At 39.5% G+C, this 13,729-nt stretch overlaps 1 long non-coding RNA gene across 1 annotated transcript in view; it reads right to left on the reverse strand.

Annotated features, from left to right (window-relative positions):
- Positions 1–1,754: 1,754 nt before the first annotated feature.
- The window catches only part of LOC140896234 (uncharacterized), an 88,782-nt gene continuing 76,807 nt past the window's right edge, over positions 1,755–13,729 (reverse strand). Inside the window, exon 5 of the long non-coding RNA XR_012154472.2 lies at positions 1,755–2,060. This is a non-coding gene — a long non-coding RNA (uncharacterized LOC140896234). The remainder of the gene's footprint in view (positions 2,061–13,729) is intronic.

The raw sequence follows: 13,729 nt of genomic DNA on the forward strand, positions 1-13,729 counted from the left end.
TTTGTTGTGTATTGAAAACTGTGTTAAAATTGTGAGCTGTCACTTTAAAATCAATGGGTTTTTTTCCTGGTTCTGCTTGTAGGCTGGAGAACTCTATAGGGAAGCCTGCATCCTGGGCCTAGCAGCAGTTAGTCTACAAAGAGCCAGCATAGAGCAAGGTGGGGTGAGTTGTGCCTCTCTGCCTTAGGGAGCAGTCTGCTTTGTCTCTCTCTCTCTCGGTTCTTGTGTTTTAAAGTCTGGATTTTAAGAAATAAGGTAGTGTTTTGTTGCAACCTTCCTTACAGAGTATTTTCTGTGTTTAATCTAACTCCCCTGAATTATTACTATGAATGTAATACTTTACAAGGCCCCAAATTCTGCTGTTGCTTGGCAAAGGAGCAACATTATATAAATTTCTGACTGCAATTCCACATCCAAATAACTTTTTGCTGTTGGGAAGGAGGAGTCAGCTGGGAAGGAGTGTCCAAGTAAATTGTTAATAAGGACTTATCTGCCTGTTTAAGGTAGCAAATTGAAAGTTCTGGACTCACTGAGTGGCTGAGTTAGAAGGGAATTGGGTGTTGGTGCAAATGGGGTGAACTGGTTAGCACTGCTGGAGATCATTCTCTTACATATGGAATAGAATAGAGGTAGTGAAAAGTGATACTCCTAAATGAATGTTCTAGGTGCTTTCCAAATGCAGAAGATGGCACTGTCTGTGCCTCAAGGCCACTCGGACAAATGGAGGAAGCATAATGTGAGCAATGCCTGAAGGTGATTGTTCTGCATGGCAACATATGGTTTGAATAACAGAAAACTTTTTGTTACAAGATGTATCAAATACTCTCACATTCCCACGTGAAAGGAGGGTCTTACCTGACTCCCCATGCATAACTGGGGATGTGTTACTCAACACAGCTAATGAGAGAGGTCGCTTTAGATTATATGTGAGAGAATGGTTTTCTTGGCTGCGTGAGCATCCAGGTTGTATTTCAATACTTTGTAAGTAAAGCTTAGTGCAAGTCTCGCACTGTTTTCCACAGGGTCTACAAAGGCATGTTTACTTTGGTCTTTACATTTGTTAAAGAGTCATTAAAATCAGAGGACAAAAGGGCTGGATTGGAGGCAGTAATCTGGGCAGTTGCTGGCTGGTGCAGAAAGCAACAGTTATTGTGGGAAACGGAGAAAGGGAGGAGCTAGCTTCCTCATTATGATATTGGCACAAAGGAGACTGATCTTCTTCTAAGGTAGTACCATAAATTGGCTGAGGAGATGCACTTTAGACTTGGGGAGAGCCAAATAAGGGATACTGTCAAGTAACGTTTTGGTTGATCTCAGCTTGGATTTTGTGCCTTAATGTTGATATCTATTGGGATTGTCCTCTGAATTTTAAGTCTCTTTAAAAAACACAAAACAACACTGCACCACAAAAAGCTTCCACCGCTTTGATGCCAAGAAATAATGAGAACAGAAGATACTGTCTGTGGTAACGAAAATATTTAGTGCTCTGCTGAGGAAGGAGCCATCCAGCTGGCCAAAAGAGCACAACTTAACGAACAAAACTTGTTCTTTATTTGATCTCTGCTCACATGATCATTGATGAAGCTAATTCCCAAAGATGGAACTAAAACACAACAGAGCTGTGATGGTGTTGTGTCTGACCCTTTTAGTTAATAGCTATTTGGTGTAGTCCAAAGTGGGATGAACTAGCAGGATCTGAGGGTTTGAAAGTGGGCTGTTGTTCCTGCTGACAGAAAGAACAGGAGGACTTGTGGCACCTTAGAGACTAACAAATTTATTTGAGCATAAGCTTTCATGGGCTACAGCCCACATCATCGGATGCATAGAATGGAACATAAAGTAAGAAGATATATGTATACATAATACAGAGGACATGAAAAGGTGGAGTAAGAGGCTAATTAATTAAGATGAGCTATTATCAGCAGGAGAAAAAAAACTTTTGTAGTTGTATGTTTGCTTTCCATCCTTTAGAGTGCAGCCTTTTTCTTCCTTTCTTTCTTTCTTTTCTTTTCTTTTCTTTTCTTTTCCTACTTCATCAGATATAGCAGCTGGCTTGTGTTCTGAAAGAAACACGAATAGAAAATCAATGTTTGCCAAATGGAGAAAGTGAAAACTACCCAAGTAGCAGCAAAAGGATGTTTATAGTTTAAATCTTCTAACAATGGAGAATAAAATAAACTGTAAAAAGTATTTGAGTTTCTCTTTTAAATTCTGAAGACTCAAAGGACAGAAAATTGTCTTGTACTGAAAGCACTGAACTGGGACTAGGGATATCTGGTGTTGATTTCCAACTCTGCCACAAACAATCTACTTTGGACAGATGTATGAAAACTGATAAAGGTTCATCTCGTTTGAATAAAGCAGATTTAGGATTTTTGGATTTTTCCCTGCTGCTACCTTTTTATAGTATGGATTAAGCTGATTTTAGCACTCCACAAATGAAGTTTTCACTAAATCTTTCTGATTTGTCATGACATTTCTCGGGTTGGCTGCTTATAAAAATATCTTAAAGCAATTCTTTTAACATATGTAGCTGTACCTATAAGTAAGACACTGGATTTTAATCCTTTTAAAAGCAATTGTTTTGAGGAAGAAGATAATGGAACACTAAGGGGCTGGACAGTGTTTTCAACGTTGTAAAGTATTGTCCTTCCATAAAAACAAGTGAAAGGAAGGAACTAAGTAAAAAAACACAAACCATATATATTCTTGAGCCTGATCCTACATTATTCCTATTAGGGAATCTTCCACATAGAAGACTTGCATAATCAGGCCTTAATTTGCAAGATACAGAACTGGATTAGATATATTACCTCGTTTAAAGGAGGGGACATGTACTTTATGCTTCACATTATATGTTACCTTACGGTTTGTCCACCCTCTTTATAAAAGAAATGTCATAGTATTCTGCAGTAAGCACAAGCTAGCTACTGCAATGTTCTGAAGAGGAAGTATCTCAGATTCATACCATAAAAAAGTGCTTACTTTTTTAATAATAGAAAACTCCAAAAAAGGTCACTCTGTTTCAAACGACCCCCTGGAGGCCTATCCGGGGGATTCAGTTAGCCATGTCATCTTATTACTTAATTTTTAAAATAAAAAAGAAATGTAGAGGTTGAATTGACCTTGTATAAACTTAGCCAACCTCAGCAATTGCCTGCCAGATGTGTGTTCCATTATTTAAGTGATACTCCACTGTCAGACTACTTCAGAAATGAAGTGGACATGCTGACCCAGGCACTGGTGTTCATATACTTAACTACTGTAAGCAAAGAAACAAAAAATCAACTCTGTGCAGACAGAGTGCTGATTCCAGGCTCCAAGGAGATATTCATCTTGATTTGAAATGTCAGTCACTATGGTCCAAACGTCTCAGAGAGGTACAATCATATTTAGGGAAAAGATAGCACTTCAGAAGATTTGGCTAGCTAATCTGTCTCATTTATATATTTCATTATAGAGCTATAGAGATATATATTTTTAAAATACAGCTTTTAACTACAATTGCAATATTTCATTAGGCTTTTAGCATACGAAAACATCATTTTCCTACATTCCTACATTCCATGTACATTCCTACATTGCTGCAGTTTAGGCAGGAAATACTTTAAGAACCAACAGGCTCTGAAAAAATTAAAGAAATTAAAAGATACTAATGAATCATATCCTAGAACATTAGCAAAATATTAAACAAATGTAATGTTTGCCAACTGACTCCTAGTGGTCAGGATAAATGCCAAAGGAATCCCATTCAGCGTCTACCTTCTTGCCTGGAAAAGCCTGAGTCAGCATAGTGGTTACGCAGCATGCCCTGTATGTCAGTAAAACGCAGGTGATTGACCAAGGGGGTGGAAATTCCATACTCGAGGAGTCTCCCTGAGTGTCTTGTGTTAATCACAACTGCTGTAGAATTGGAGGAGGGTGATGTGAATATGTGGGAGATGTTTACTGAAAGTAAGCCGGTGGAGCGTTCAGAATGGAAAACGTTTTCTGTTTCCAGAATTGACACCTTGAGAGCATTGTAAAATGATCTGCCATGCAATGGTAAGCAAATCACTGGGCCAGATCCTCAGCTGGTGTAAATCAGCATAGCTGCTTTGGCACCTTGCTGAGGATTGGGTCTGCCATGTGAAGATGGTGAACTGAAATAGCTAAATAGGACCAGTGCAATCTACATAATGAATTGATTTCAAAACAACAGTTAAAAAACATATTGAGGCCTGTACAGAGATCAGGGATTTGCACTGTGCTGTGTTCTTGGTAATTTGTAATTGATTTCTTTGTCAAATACAGCTCATGTGCTTGAAGGAAACATGATGGCAGCCCCTGTATGACCCTGATGTCTCCTTTTTTTAGGAGCCTGCTTAAGAATTTCACACCTCACTTAATGCCAAATTCAATTTGCTGTTATTTATAAAGATCACTTGCACAAAGAGGCGGCTGCTGGTTGAAGCGGGGCCTGAAAGAATTGGAGCATTTAGAAGCATGCAGCAGAGCATGCCAAATTAAGCTGGTTTTCTAAGGACGGGCAGTTTCTTTGATTTTCACTAATTTATTACATGTGTAATTATTTAAGGAATTACACATGGAACTAAAGGAAAAAACCTCTGAGTTGGTTGGAAAAAAATCCATTTTAGTCTTAACAAGGGTGCACAATGATGTGACAATTATTTGGACAATAGCACTTCTGGTTATGTGAGGGATATTCAGTAAATTTCTGTCTCCATTCATTTTTATTCTGGACAATGCCCCTTTAACTTCTTATATTTTGAGCTGTTAAAATCTTTCTAGACCAGTTCCAGTCTGAAACATCGACACTTCTTATCAATTATTTTTATTTGCTTCATTATTATTATTATTATTTGCATGATGGTAGCACCCCAGTCATTTGACCAGTCCCCATTGTGCTAGGCGCTGTACAACACAGAACAAAAAGAAGGTCCTTTCCCCAAGGGCTTACAATCTAAATCTAAGGCAAGAGACGACGACCCGCATTTTTTCTTCATCCTCACTCCATTCCTTCTGCCATCACCTCACCCACCTAGCAGCTAGTGTCATAGCATTTCCCTACCTCAGAGGGGTATTGTGAAGATAGCTGCATTAACGACTGTAAGGCACACAGGTGTTACAGTAATGGGGGCTGTAGGAAGTACCTACTATGAGGAGAAACCTTGCTCCTAGTAAATATGTGTGTATGTGTGGATTGCCAAGCCAGGTTATTCAGACACAAAGAGGAGGGAGTTGAGCATGAGCTGTGCTCCTTAGTAGCACTGTCAAGTACTTTTTTTTTTTCCTTTCTTCAAAAGCATTTCAGAGGCGAGTGTCGGGGACAGCTTAAAAGAAAAGCCACTCTGATGGAGCAGAGGGTAGGGAGGGAATATCAACCTTAAATTGCACTTCAGCTGTACGTTTTACCACATGGCTTGAATTCTCCTCCAACAGACTCTCTTAGCTCTTTAAAAATCCAAACTCAATATGTTTAGCTTAAAATTATTTAACAATATTTTTGAGCAGTGTAAGTTTTTTTTTTAAATGTTAATACGCCTTGGTCCTCAATCTGTGCGGATAGTATCCTTGTGTCTTGCGCTTGTGGAATTGTGACCCTCCATTGTTTTAGGGTATCTGCTTGTTATATGGGGTTTACTTCTCTATTTTTTTTTACTCTGATGCTTGTGAAAGGTGCTGTTCTCTAGCAATCAATTTGTTAAATGGTCTCCAAGAGTCTGGGAAAGAGGAGAGCCTGTTGAATGTGGAGAAACTTTAATAAGGTATTTGTAGAAGTGAGTGGCTTTTTTCCTGACTAGAAGTGGGTAAGTAAGTTTTTGATTAATTCTGTTTGGAACTCAGCTAAGGGCCTGATTCTGTGGTCCTTAGTAAAGCAAAACTCCCTGTTAAGATCACATCTGTGATAAACAGTTACAACCTGAATTGAATGAGGTTTGGCAGGTGTGGGCATTAACTAGATATAAATTCTCCCTCATGCTTATTCCATCAGGGAAAAAACACAAAATATCCCAATGCCTCTACAGAATACCATTCCTACCTCTGAAAGAGCATACAGTTTTAATACTAGTAATGGCTCTTCATGTATATTAGAAGGGCCTGAATTTTAAAATCTGATGTACAGATCCAGACATACGAAGTGTGAAATTCACTCCAGTGTGAATTCATCCCATAAGAGGCATATGTCCCGCTTATGATCTCAGAATACTAGGATTTAAGAGATTATATACCTGGCACAGAAACTGTAAATTTCACTCACAGTGCAGGTACTTACTATGAAGTACTTTGAGCTGGCAGGTACCATGATTGTGGATGAAAACTGTATATTACATTTCTGTTCATGGCCTGGAGTTTGGATTTTTTTGAAACGTAGGCCCTAATGGTTACATGTCTTTATTAAACTTTTCTCTTCTTTTAACTATGTGCCAAAAAGTTTCAAGAACTTTCTCCGTAGATGACTGATACCTTCATTCACAGACCTTTGTATGCTCCTCTCTCTCTGTTGCAACTTCAGGCTCTCTTTTCAATTGAGGCTTTGACTTGCATGCATTAACCTGCACATGAGATTTAATTATCTTTGACAGCTAATATTATGTTGTATCTGATCTTTGCAGCATCTATGTGTGGCTTGCAGACTTGAGCAGCTGTGATTCAGCTGAATCTGAATACTCCTTTCTGTGCATTTTTCTTCTAATGGCGATGTACTGTATTTAGATTTTTACCTGCAAAATGAGTAAAATTACAGGAGACTGAAAAAAATGCTGGGGTGGGAGGGGAAGTCTAGACACCTGGTAGAAAGTCTGTTTAATCTGGATCCATTAGCATCAGTGACCATATACAATGAGCATGATTCTTATTCTCCTCCTGACTAAATATCTGTTTTACGCCAGTGCGAGTCAAATGATTTAGACAGGTTTCAGAGTAACAGCCGTGTTAGTCTGTATTTGCAAAAAGAAAAGGAGTACTTGTGGCATCTTAGAGACTAACCAATTTATTTGAGCATGAGCTTTCGTGAGCTACAGCTCACTTCATCGGATGCATGCCGTGGAAACTGTAGCAGACTTTATATATACACAGAGAATATGAAAAAATACCTCCTCCCACCCCACTGTCCATCTGGTAATAGCATGTGGAGGGGTGGGGGTGGAGGGTGAGAAAACCTGGATTTGTGCTGGAAATGGCCCACCTGATGATCACTTTAGATAAGCTATTACCAGCTGGACAGTGGGGTGGGAGGAGGTATTTTTTCATAGACTAAGGCCTGGTCTACACTGGGGCGGGAGGGGGGGGAATCGATCTAAGATACGTAACTTCAGCTACGAGAATAGCGTAGCTGAAGTCGACGTATCTTAGATCGAATTAGAATCCCTTCGCGTTCTTGCGGTGCAGGATCGACGGCAGCTGCTCCCCCGTCGACTCCGCTTCTGCCTCTCGCCCTGGTGGAGTTCTGGAGTCGACAGCAGAGCGATCGGGGATCGATGTATCGCGTCTACATGAGATGCGATAAATCGATCCGGTGGGTACTGTAGACATGGCCTAAGAATTCTACAGATTTAAATCTCCTTTCCTTTCATGCCAAATGAAAGTGAAGTACATAAGACCCAGTAGCCCGTTTCTCAGAGCCTGTAAAACAGATGTAGACCATGAGGAGCAGAGCCAGGGTTTTGGCATGATTAGTTAGAAGTGTCCTGGACTTGGGCTGCTTGAAATTTTTCAGCTGAAACTTTTTTTTTTTTGGCCATAAAATTTAGATTCCAGTCAACTGAAACATGTCACCAATTTATGTTAATTTTTGGCCAATTATTTCATATGAAATGAAAAAAAGAAAATTTTGGAACTGTCAGAACTGTTCATTTACTCATTAACGAACTGTCTTGTTTTTATTTGTTGGGCAAGACTTACACAATGGAGGTGGTGGTGGTGGTGTGGTGCCCTCTTATAACTTTAGCCCAGTGGTTGGGGCACATTCCTGGGGTGTGGGACATCTAAGTTCAAATCCCTGCTCCAGAGCAGGGACTCAAACCAAGGGTTCCCTTTGCCCAGCTAAGTGCCCTAATCACCAAGCTATAGGATATTCTGGGGTGGGGCTCTCTGAATCTCTCCTGTTGAAGCTGTTCCCCTTTGTATAAATACTTCAGCATTCAGTGGACCTTGGATAGAAACCCAGGCGAGTTCCCTAACCACTGGGCTCCAGAGTCGTTCTAACTCTGTGTCTGGCCCAATGGCTATTCAAGTATTTCCTACAAGAATGGAATGCTTTAGGAGCCCTGAAAGCCTGATGACTGTAGTCTGAGACTACGGCGACAGGATAATTTAACATCTGAGCTCTCCCCACCAGCACCATCAACGTGCTGCACAAACAAAACAATGTCATGGGAACAGCTGACATCATAATGTGGAAATGCAAAGGTGGTATCACCAAATTTCGGATTGAGAGTGACTAAAACAGCTTATTCCTCTGGAAAAGCAGGGCTTTCAACCATTGTTTTTAAAGTGTCTGTGTGTGGAGGTGGGGTCGGGAGAGAGAGAAGAAGGGTTGAAGCACATAGTCAAAGGAAGCCCCAAGAAGCCACCCCAGCAAAGCCTTCAAACACCAAAGCCACTACAGGATGACCTGGCTACACCCATTTCCCCCACAGCTTTGCCCTTTACTGGCTACAGGAAGAAGGACTGGTGGTGTATACGATTGCCAACCTTCCAGGATTGTCCTGGAGTCTCCAGGAATTAAAGATTAATCTTTAATTAATTATTGTCATGTGATGAAACCTCCAGGAATACATCCAACCAAAACTGGCAACCCTACTGGTGTAGGAACTGCTGTGAGATAATCCTCTTATGGGCAGCTTCAGCTAGCTTTAATATAGCTTTGGGCCAGCAGAGTTGTGTAAAGCTGTCCTAACATGGGAGTATCTGGTCCCAAACTTTTAAAATTGTGAGAGCAGGCTTAATCATGTACATCCATGATGTATGAGCTTTAGCAACATGTGCCATGCTGATAAAGTTACTGAAACTGATCTGAGCTGTATAGAAGAATGTGAGCCCGCTGTGCTGTATCTCCTCAAGAGATACCAAAGAAGGTTTATTTCATATAATTAGAGCTGGTCAACACTGGGAATTTCCATTCTGGGGCAATTTTGACATTTTAAAAAATTGTGAGATTTCCTATTAAATGACATTTCCAAAAATAAATAAAATTCTTGTTAGGTCAAATAAATGAATGTTTTGTTCTGATTTTAACTTTTTATCTATTTTATTTTGATTTTTGATTTTATCTTTTATAAAATGATATAAAATAAAATAAATTTCAAAACAAGTCATTCAAAATGACAAATGGAAATCTTTCATTCAAGTGTTCGCTTTATGAAAATGCTTCTATTCAATTTTTTTTCCAAAATGAAATGTTGACAAAACACACGTGTTCCTGTAGAATGTTTTCATATCAATTAATGAGCATTTTCTGTAAGAAAAATGTTCTGTTGGAAAATTTTTGACCACCTCTACAAACACTGTTCAAATCACAGACTGTGCAGTCAGAGAAAAAGAGACAAGATTGTCACTGGCTTTGTACGATCTCTTATTTTCCAATCCTATTCTTACTTAGTTCCCTTAGGTGGCAGTAAATGCAGTGTTTTAGCTGAGAAATGCTAGGATATGTCAGTTTTGTTAACCCACACCGCCAGGTACCATACAAGCAAGTCAAATACAGAGCAAATTGTATCTGTGCTTGCCTTGTGCCTGAGCTTAGTGGTGATTTGAAAGGAGAAAGCATGGTTCAGTCTTCATGTTAGTGCAGTCCTGGGCTTCATGTGTGAAAAGGGCAAATGTAAAAATTGCAGAGATGTTCAATGAATGTGACATATCTAATAATAAAATAGTCTGTTAGGAAATTATTGGCAACAAGAGAACAATTTTTGGTCCATTCAGTGCAGTTTTCTGCACATTTCCCCAGAGGAAATGGGACAGAATCCTGGCAATTTTATTAAGTGTTGCATAATTTTGCAAATTACTCCTGTCCACAAGTGCTTTTCACTCAGTCTAAAGTTCTCCTATTCTTTCCAAAGCAAGCCCTATACCTATAAATCCCAATCCAGACCTGAAGGTCTTTAGGTCAACAGAATGTATTTTCCTGGTTTTAAAATATTAAAAATATAATGCTTGATCTTGCAACCTCTTTGTCATACCAGTAATTTTACCTCACACGAATAGTCCTATTAAAGCCACCAGGAACTGCTAGTGTAACAGCTGTAAGAGCAGATGAAGAGTTCTAATCAAGAACTTCCCATTTACTATTTTTCCTGTTTTGGTTGTTTTAGTGGAGACTAATACACAAATGCAAATGATCAACCTGTCTGTCTCTCAGACTGAAATCTAAACACAGGGTGATTATTTGAGCATATTCTATTTCTTTGCAGGAAATCTGTATCCTGTTGTGTAACCAGTGGGAGGTTACTAAGGTTATTATTGGTTTGGCAATACTGTATTTTGGGTCACAATTCCATTTGCTTCATTCTGCCATGCACCTAACGGTTAGTACTTTCCTCTTCAAGGAGTCCCACTGATGTCAAACACAGTGTGAGTAAGGCCAGTAAGAATCAGGCCCTTTATTAGTACACTGTAGCTGTAGGTTCTAAGGAGAAAAGCTTCAGTCCTTTTCTAGCTGCTTCTATCACAAAGACCTCTCATTGGATATACCAGGAATTTTACCCAGCAATTTTTGGGTCAAATGACCAGTTCTTGGAGGCTAGTCAAAATGTTTTTGTTTTTTCTTTGGTTAGAAAATGCTGACTTATTGAAACGGAAACTTTTCTCACAAAAGGTCAGTTTAGAGGAAATGTTCCTTGGGAATGTGCAGAGGATGGAAGAGAAAAAGAGACACCTTCCCTCTCCACCCCCCAGATTACCCAGTAATGTGGTGGTTATGGCGTTTTCCTTGAACATTGGAGTCCCCGGTTCAAGTCCTGTTCTAAATCAGGCCAAAGAGGGATTTGACCAGGGCTCCCATAACCAGTTGTGAGGTAGGTCTTGGGCTCTCTCCGTTTTTGTTAAAGGTCTTGAGTTCATCCTGGAAAGGTCTTGAGTTCATCCTGATGCAGAACGGGACAGTTTTTGAAATTTCATAGTTTCGTGAGAGGAGAGAACCGATTCCAGCCCAGCTCTGTTTGTGGCGCAGTTCTTACTGGTTAGCACACACTTCAAAAAAATATCTTTAACTCCATTCTGTAATTACTTTCTAAATGGGAGCTAAATTCTCTTTTTGGTTATACTGCAGGGTAAATGGAGAGTAGCTCCATTCACATCAGTGTAACCGAGAGCAGAATTTTTCTTTCTTGCGGCCTCCCCACTCCCCATATAAAAATCCAACTAATCCTTTAGGGCCTGATCCAATAATGCACATTGAAGTTAATGGAAAGCCTCCCATTGACTTCAGTGAAGAGCCAGGTTTCTCAAATGCTGAAGAATTGCAAAGATTTGAGTTTATTGAAATGTGTCATTGTAAATAGTGCAGTATGGATGGAAATAAGAGAAATTCTGCATGACATTCCGCAATTTTCAAAGCAGATTTATTTTTTAAATTGTGTGAAGTCCTCCAATAAAGTATCATCAAGGCCCTCCTGCTCCATCCAGCTGCTTAAGCTATATATCCTTGAACTATCTGCCTGGTATATCTGTTTACCAGAAAAAGCGTCCCTTTTTACAAATTCACATGCTGTCTGTATTTGCCTCCCTGTTTAGAAATTCTAGTGGTAAGGGGCTGCCTGTAAAGGAAATAACACTACACAGTCTCTTAAGAAACCAACCAAAAGTTACTCAATAATATCTGAAGATTCTGCACTCTCTTTTCTCCTGCAGAATGCAGAGACAACGCTCCTTAAATAAGTTAGCAGCTGTGGTAGCAGTCCTGAACAAAAGAAAAGGGCTGGATGCACTTGCAGGTGGAACAGTGCAAGAGAGAGAGAATGGAGCATTTGGTTGAGCAGTTGGGAAGGGAGGTATTTCAAGCAACAGAGGGTTGGCTAAAGTGTTTCAAAATTGGTCAAAGCATGGAAATGGAGCTAGTGGTAACTCCCACGATGATGAGAAAAGAGCAGTGAAAGCCCGGTCTGAAGCTGTTGTTCCAGGACTGTGTTAAATAAATTTGATCTGAACATTTCTAATGCTGATGGGAGTGGACATGTTTATAGGGCTATTCCAGACACCATTTTATATTTTAATCATACTAAACTTTCTGGCAGCAGGAAAACAAAAAGCAGTTACTCTGCTTCCTCTATACAAATATGACAGCGTGATAAACTTTGGCCTCTACCAATTTACAATTCTGGAAATGCCCAAGTGTTTGAAAGAGAAGAATGGCCACTGTATCATCATGGATGACTGCCTCCATTTTTACTGGTTGTCTTTATTCAAAGGGACAAAGCCTTGCAGAGGAAAATTGCCTTGGCAATGGATAATTTCACTGGCCATCCATCCATTGCATTTAAAACCTATAAATGATCTTTCTACTCCCTGTTCCTAATAAACATCACTTCTCGTTTTCATCCACCCTGCCTGGCAATTGTATACATTAGAGGACCATGTTTAGACATCATGCTATGGATTTGATGGAACAAAATGAATCCATGGTACCATAGGAAGTCTGCATTGAAAACTTCTCCCAGGGTCGTACATTAAATCACAAATGTTTTGTCCTCATGCCTCAAAATGGTTCCCTGTGTGCCCATTTCTCCCACAGCATCACACAGATAGGTTTGGGAAGGATTAGCTTTTAATTGGCCCATGCTGCAGTCATCAGTTTCTTCCACTGTTTACTGAAACTTTCAAAAATGTAAGTGCAACATCTATGTTTTTATCGTCTTTATTATGATGAATGCAGGAAAACCGTTGCATTCGTTTGTGCTCAGTTCTATCTAATGCTCAATTATGAAATTGATATCATGAGATATGTCATTCAATATTATGGTTTTACTTCAAATCTGTTATGAATTGTGACAGCTGCCTTTTTTAGATTTTATATTAAAAAAGAACATCCAAGCCTTTTTTGGTACTTCCTCATACAAATAAAAAATATCAGAAAAATGGAAAGAAGTGCTTGAAAGTAAACACTGTTATTAACTGTTGATAATCATACACAATAAAAATCAAATCCATCTGAGCCCACAATGTACAGTAACAACAAGGAGGGTTCAATGGAACGCCCATCAGAGAAGAACATGGGAGAAGATGGAAGGAGACTTTTGTGGATACTGCTGAGGTCTGTAGCCTGGAGAGGAATATTGCAAAGAAGGAGGAGCAAACTCTTACACTTTTCTGTCTCCCTCTCTCTGTTAGTTGCGGGAAGGGGTGGGGGGAGAATTAAAACCCATGCTCTGAAACCAAAGCCCATTGAAGTCAGTGGGGGCGTTTCTGTTACCTTCAACGGACACTGGATCTGGTTTATAGATTTCTAAACATAAAATGTGTTCACGTTATGTGTTGAAGAGAGTTTCAGTGTATTGGATCTATGTAATGAGATCGTTTATTCTTTCTTTTTCCTAGAGATATACCCAAGTCCAGATCACATGGATCTGAACATCCTTGAACTTTGGGAAAGTCTGGATCATGATCTGAACTTTATGGATTGAGCCAATCTCTAACTTTCTGTTTGCACATTATTTAAATATTTTTATTTCTGATTTACTCTCCCAAACACAGTGGGCTATTTTCTTAAGTACCTATTGTGTAAGGTGTA

Source organism: Lepidochelys kempii, chromosome 12 (genome assembly GCF_965140285.1).
Source record: "Lepidochelys kempii isolate rLepKem1 chromosome 12, rLepKem1.hap1, whole genome shotgun sequence".
Taxonomy (NCBI): Eukaryota; Metazoa; Chordata; order Testudines; family Cheloniidae; genus Lepidochelys; species Lepidochelys kempii.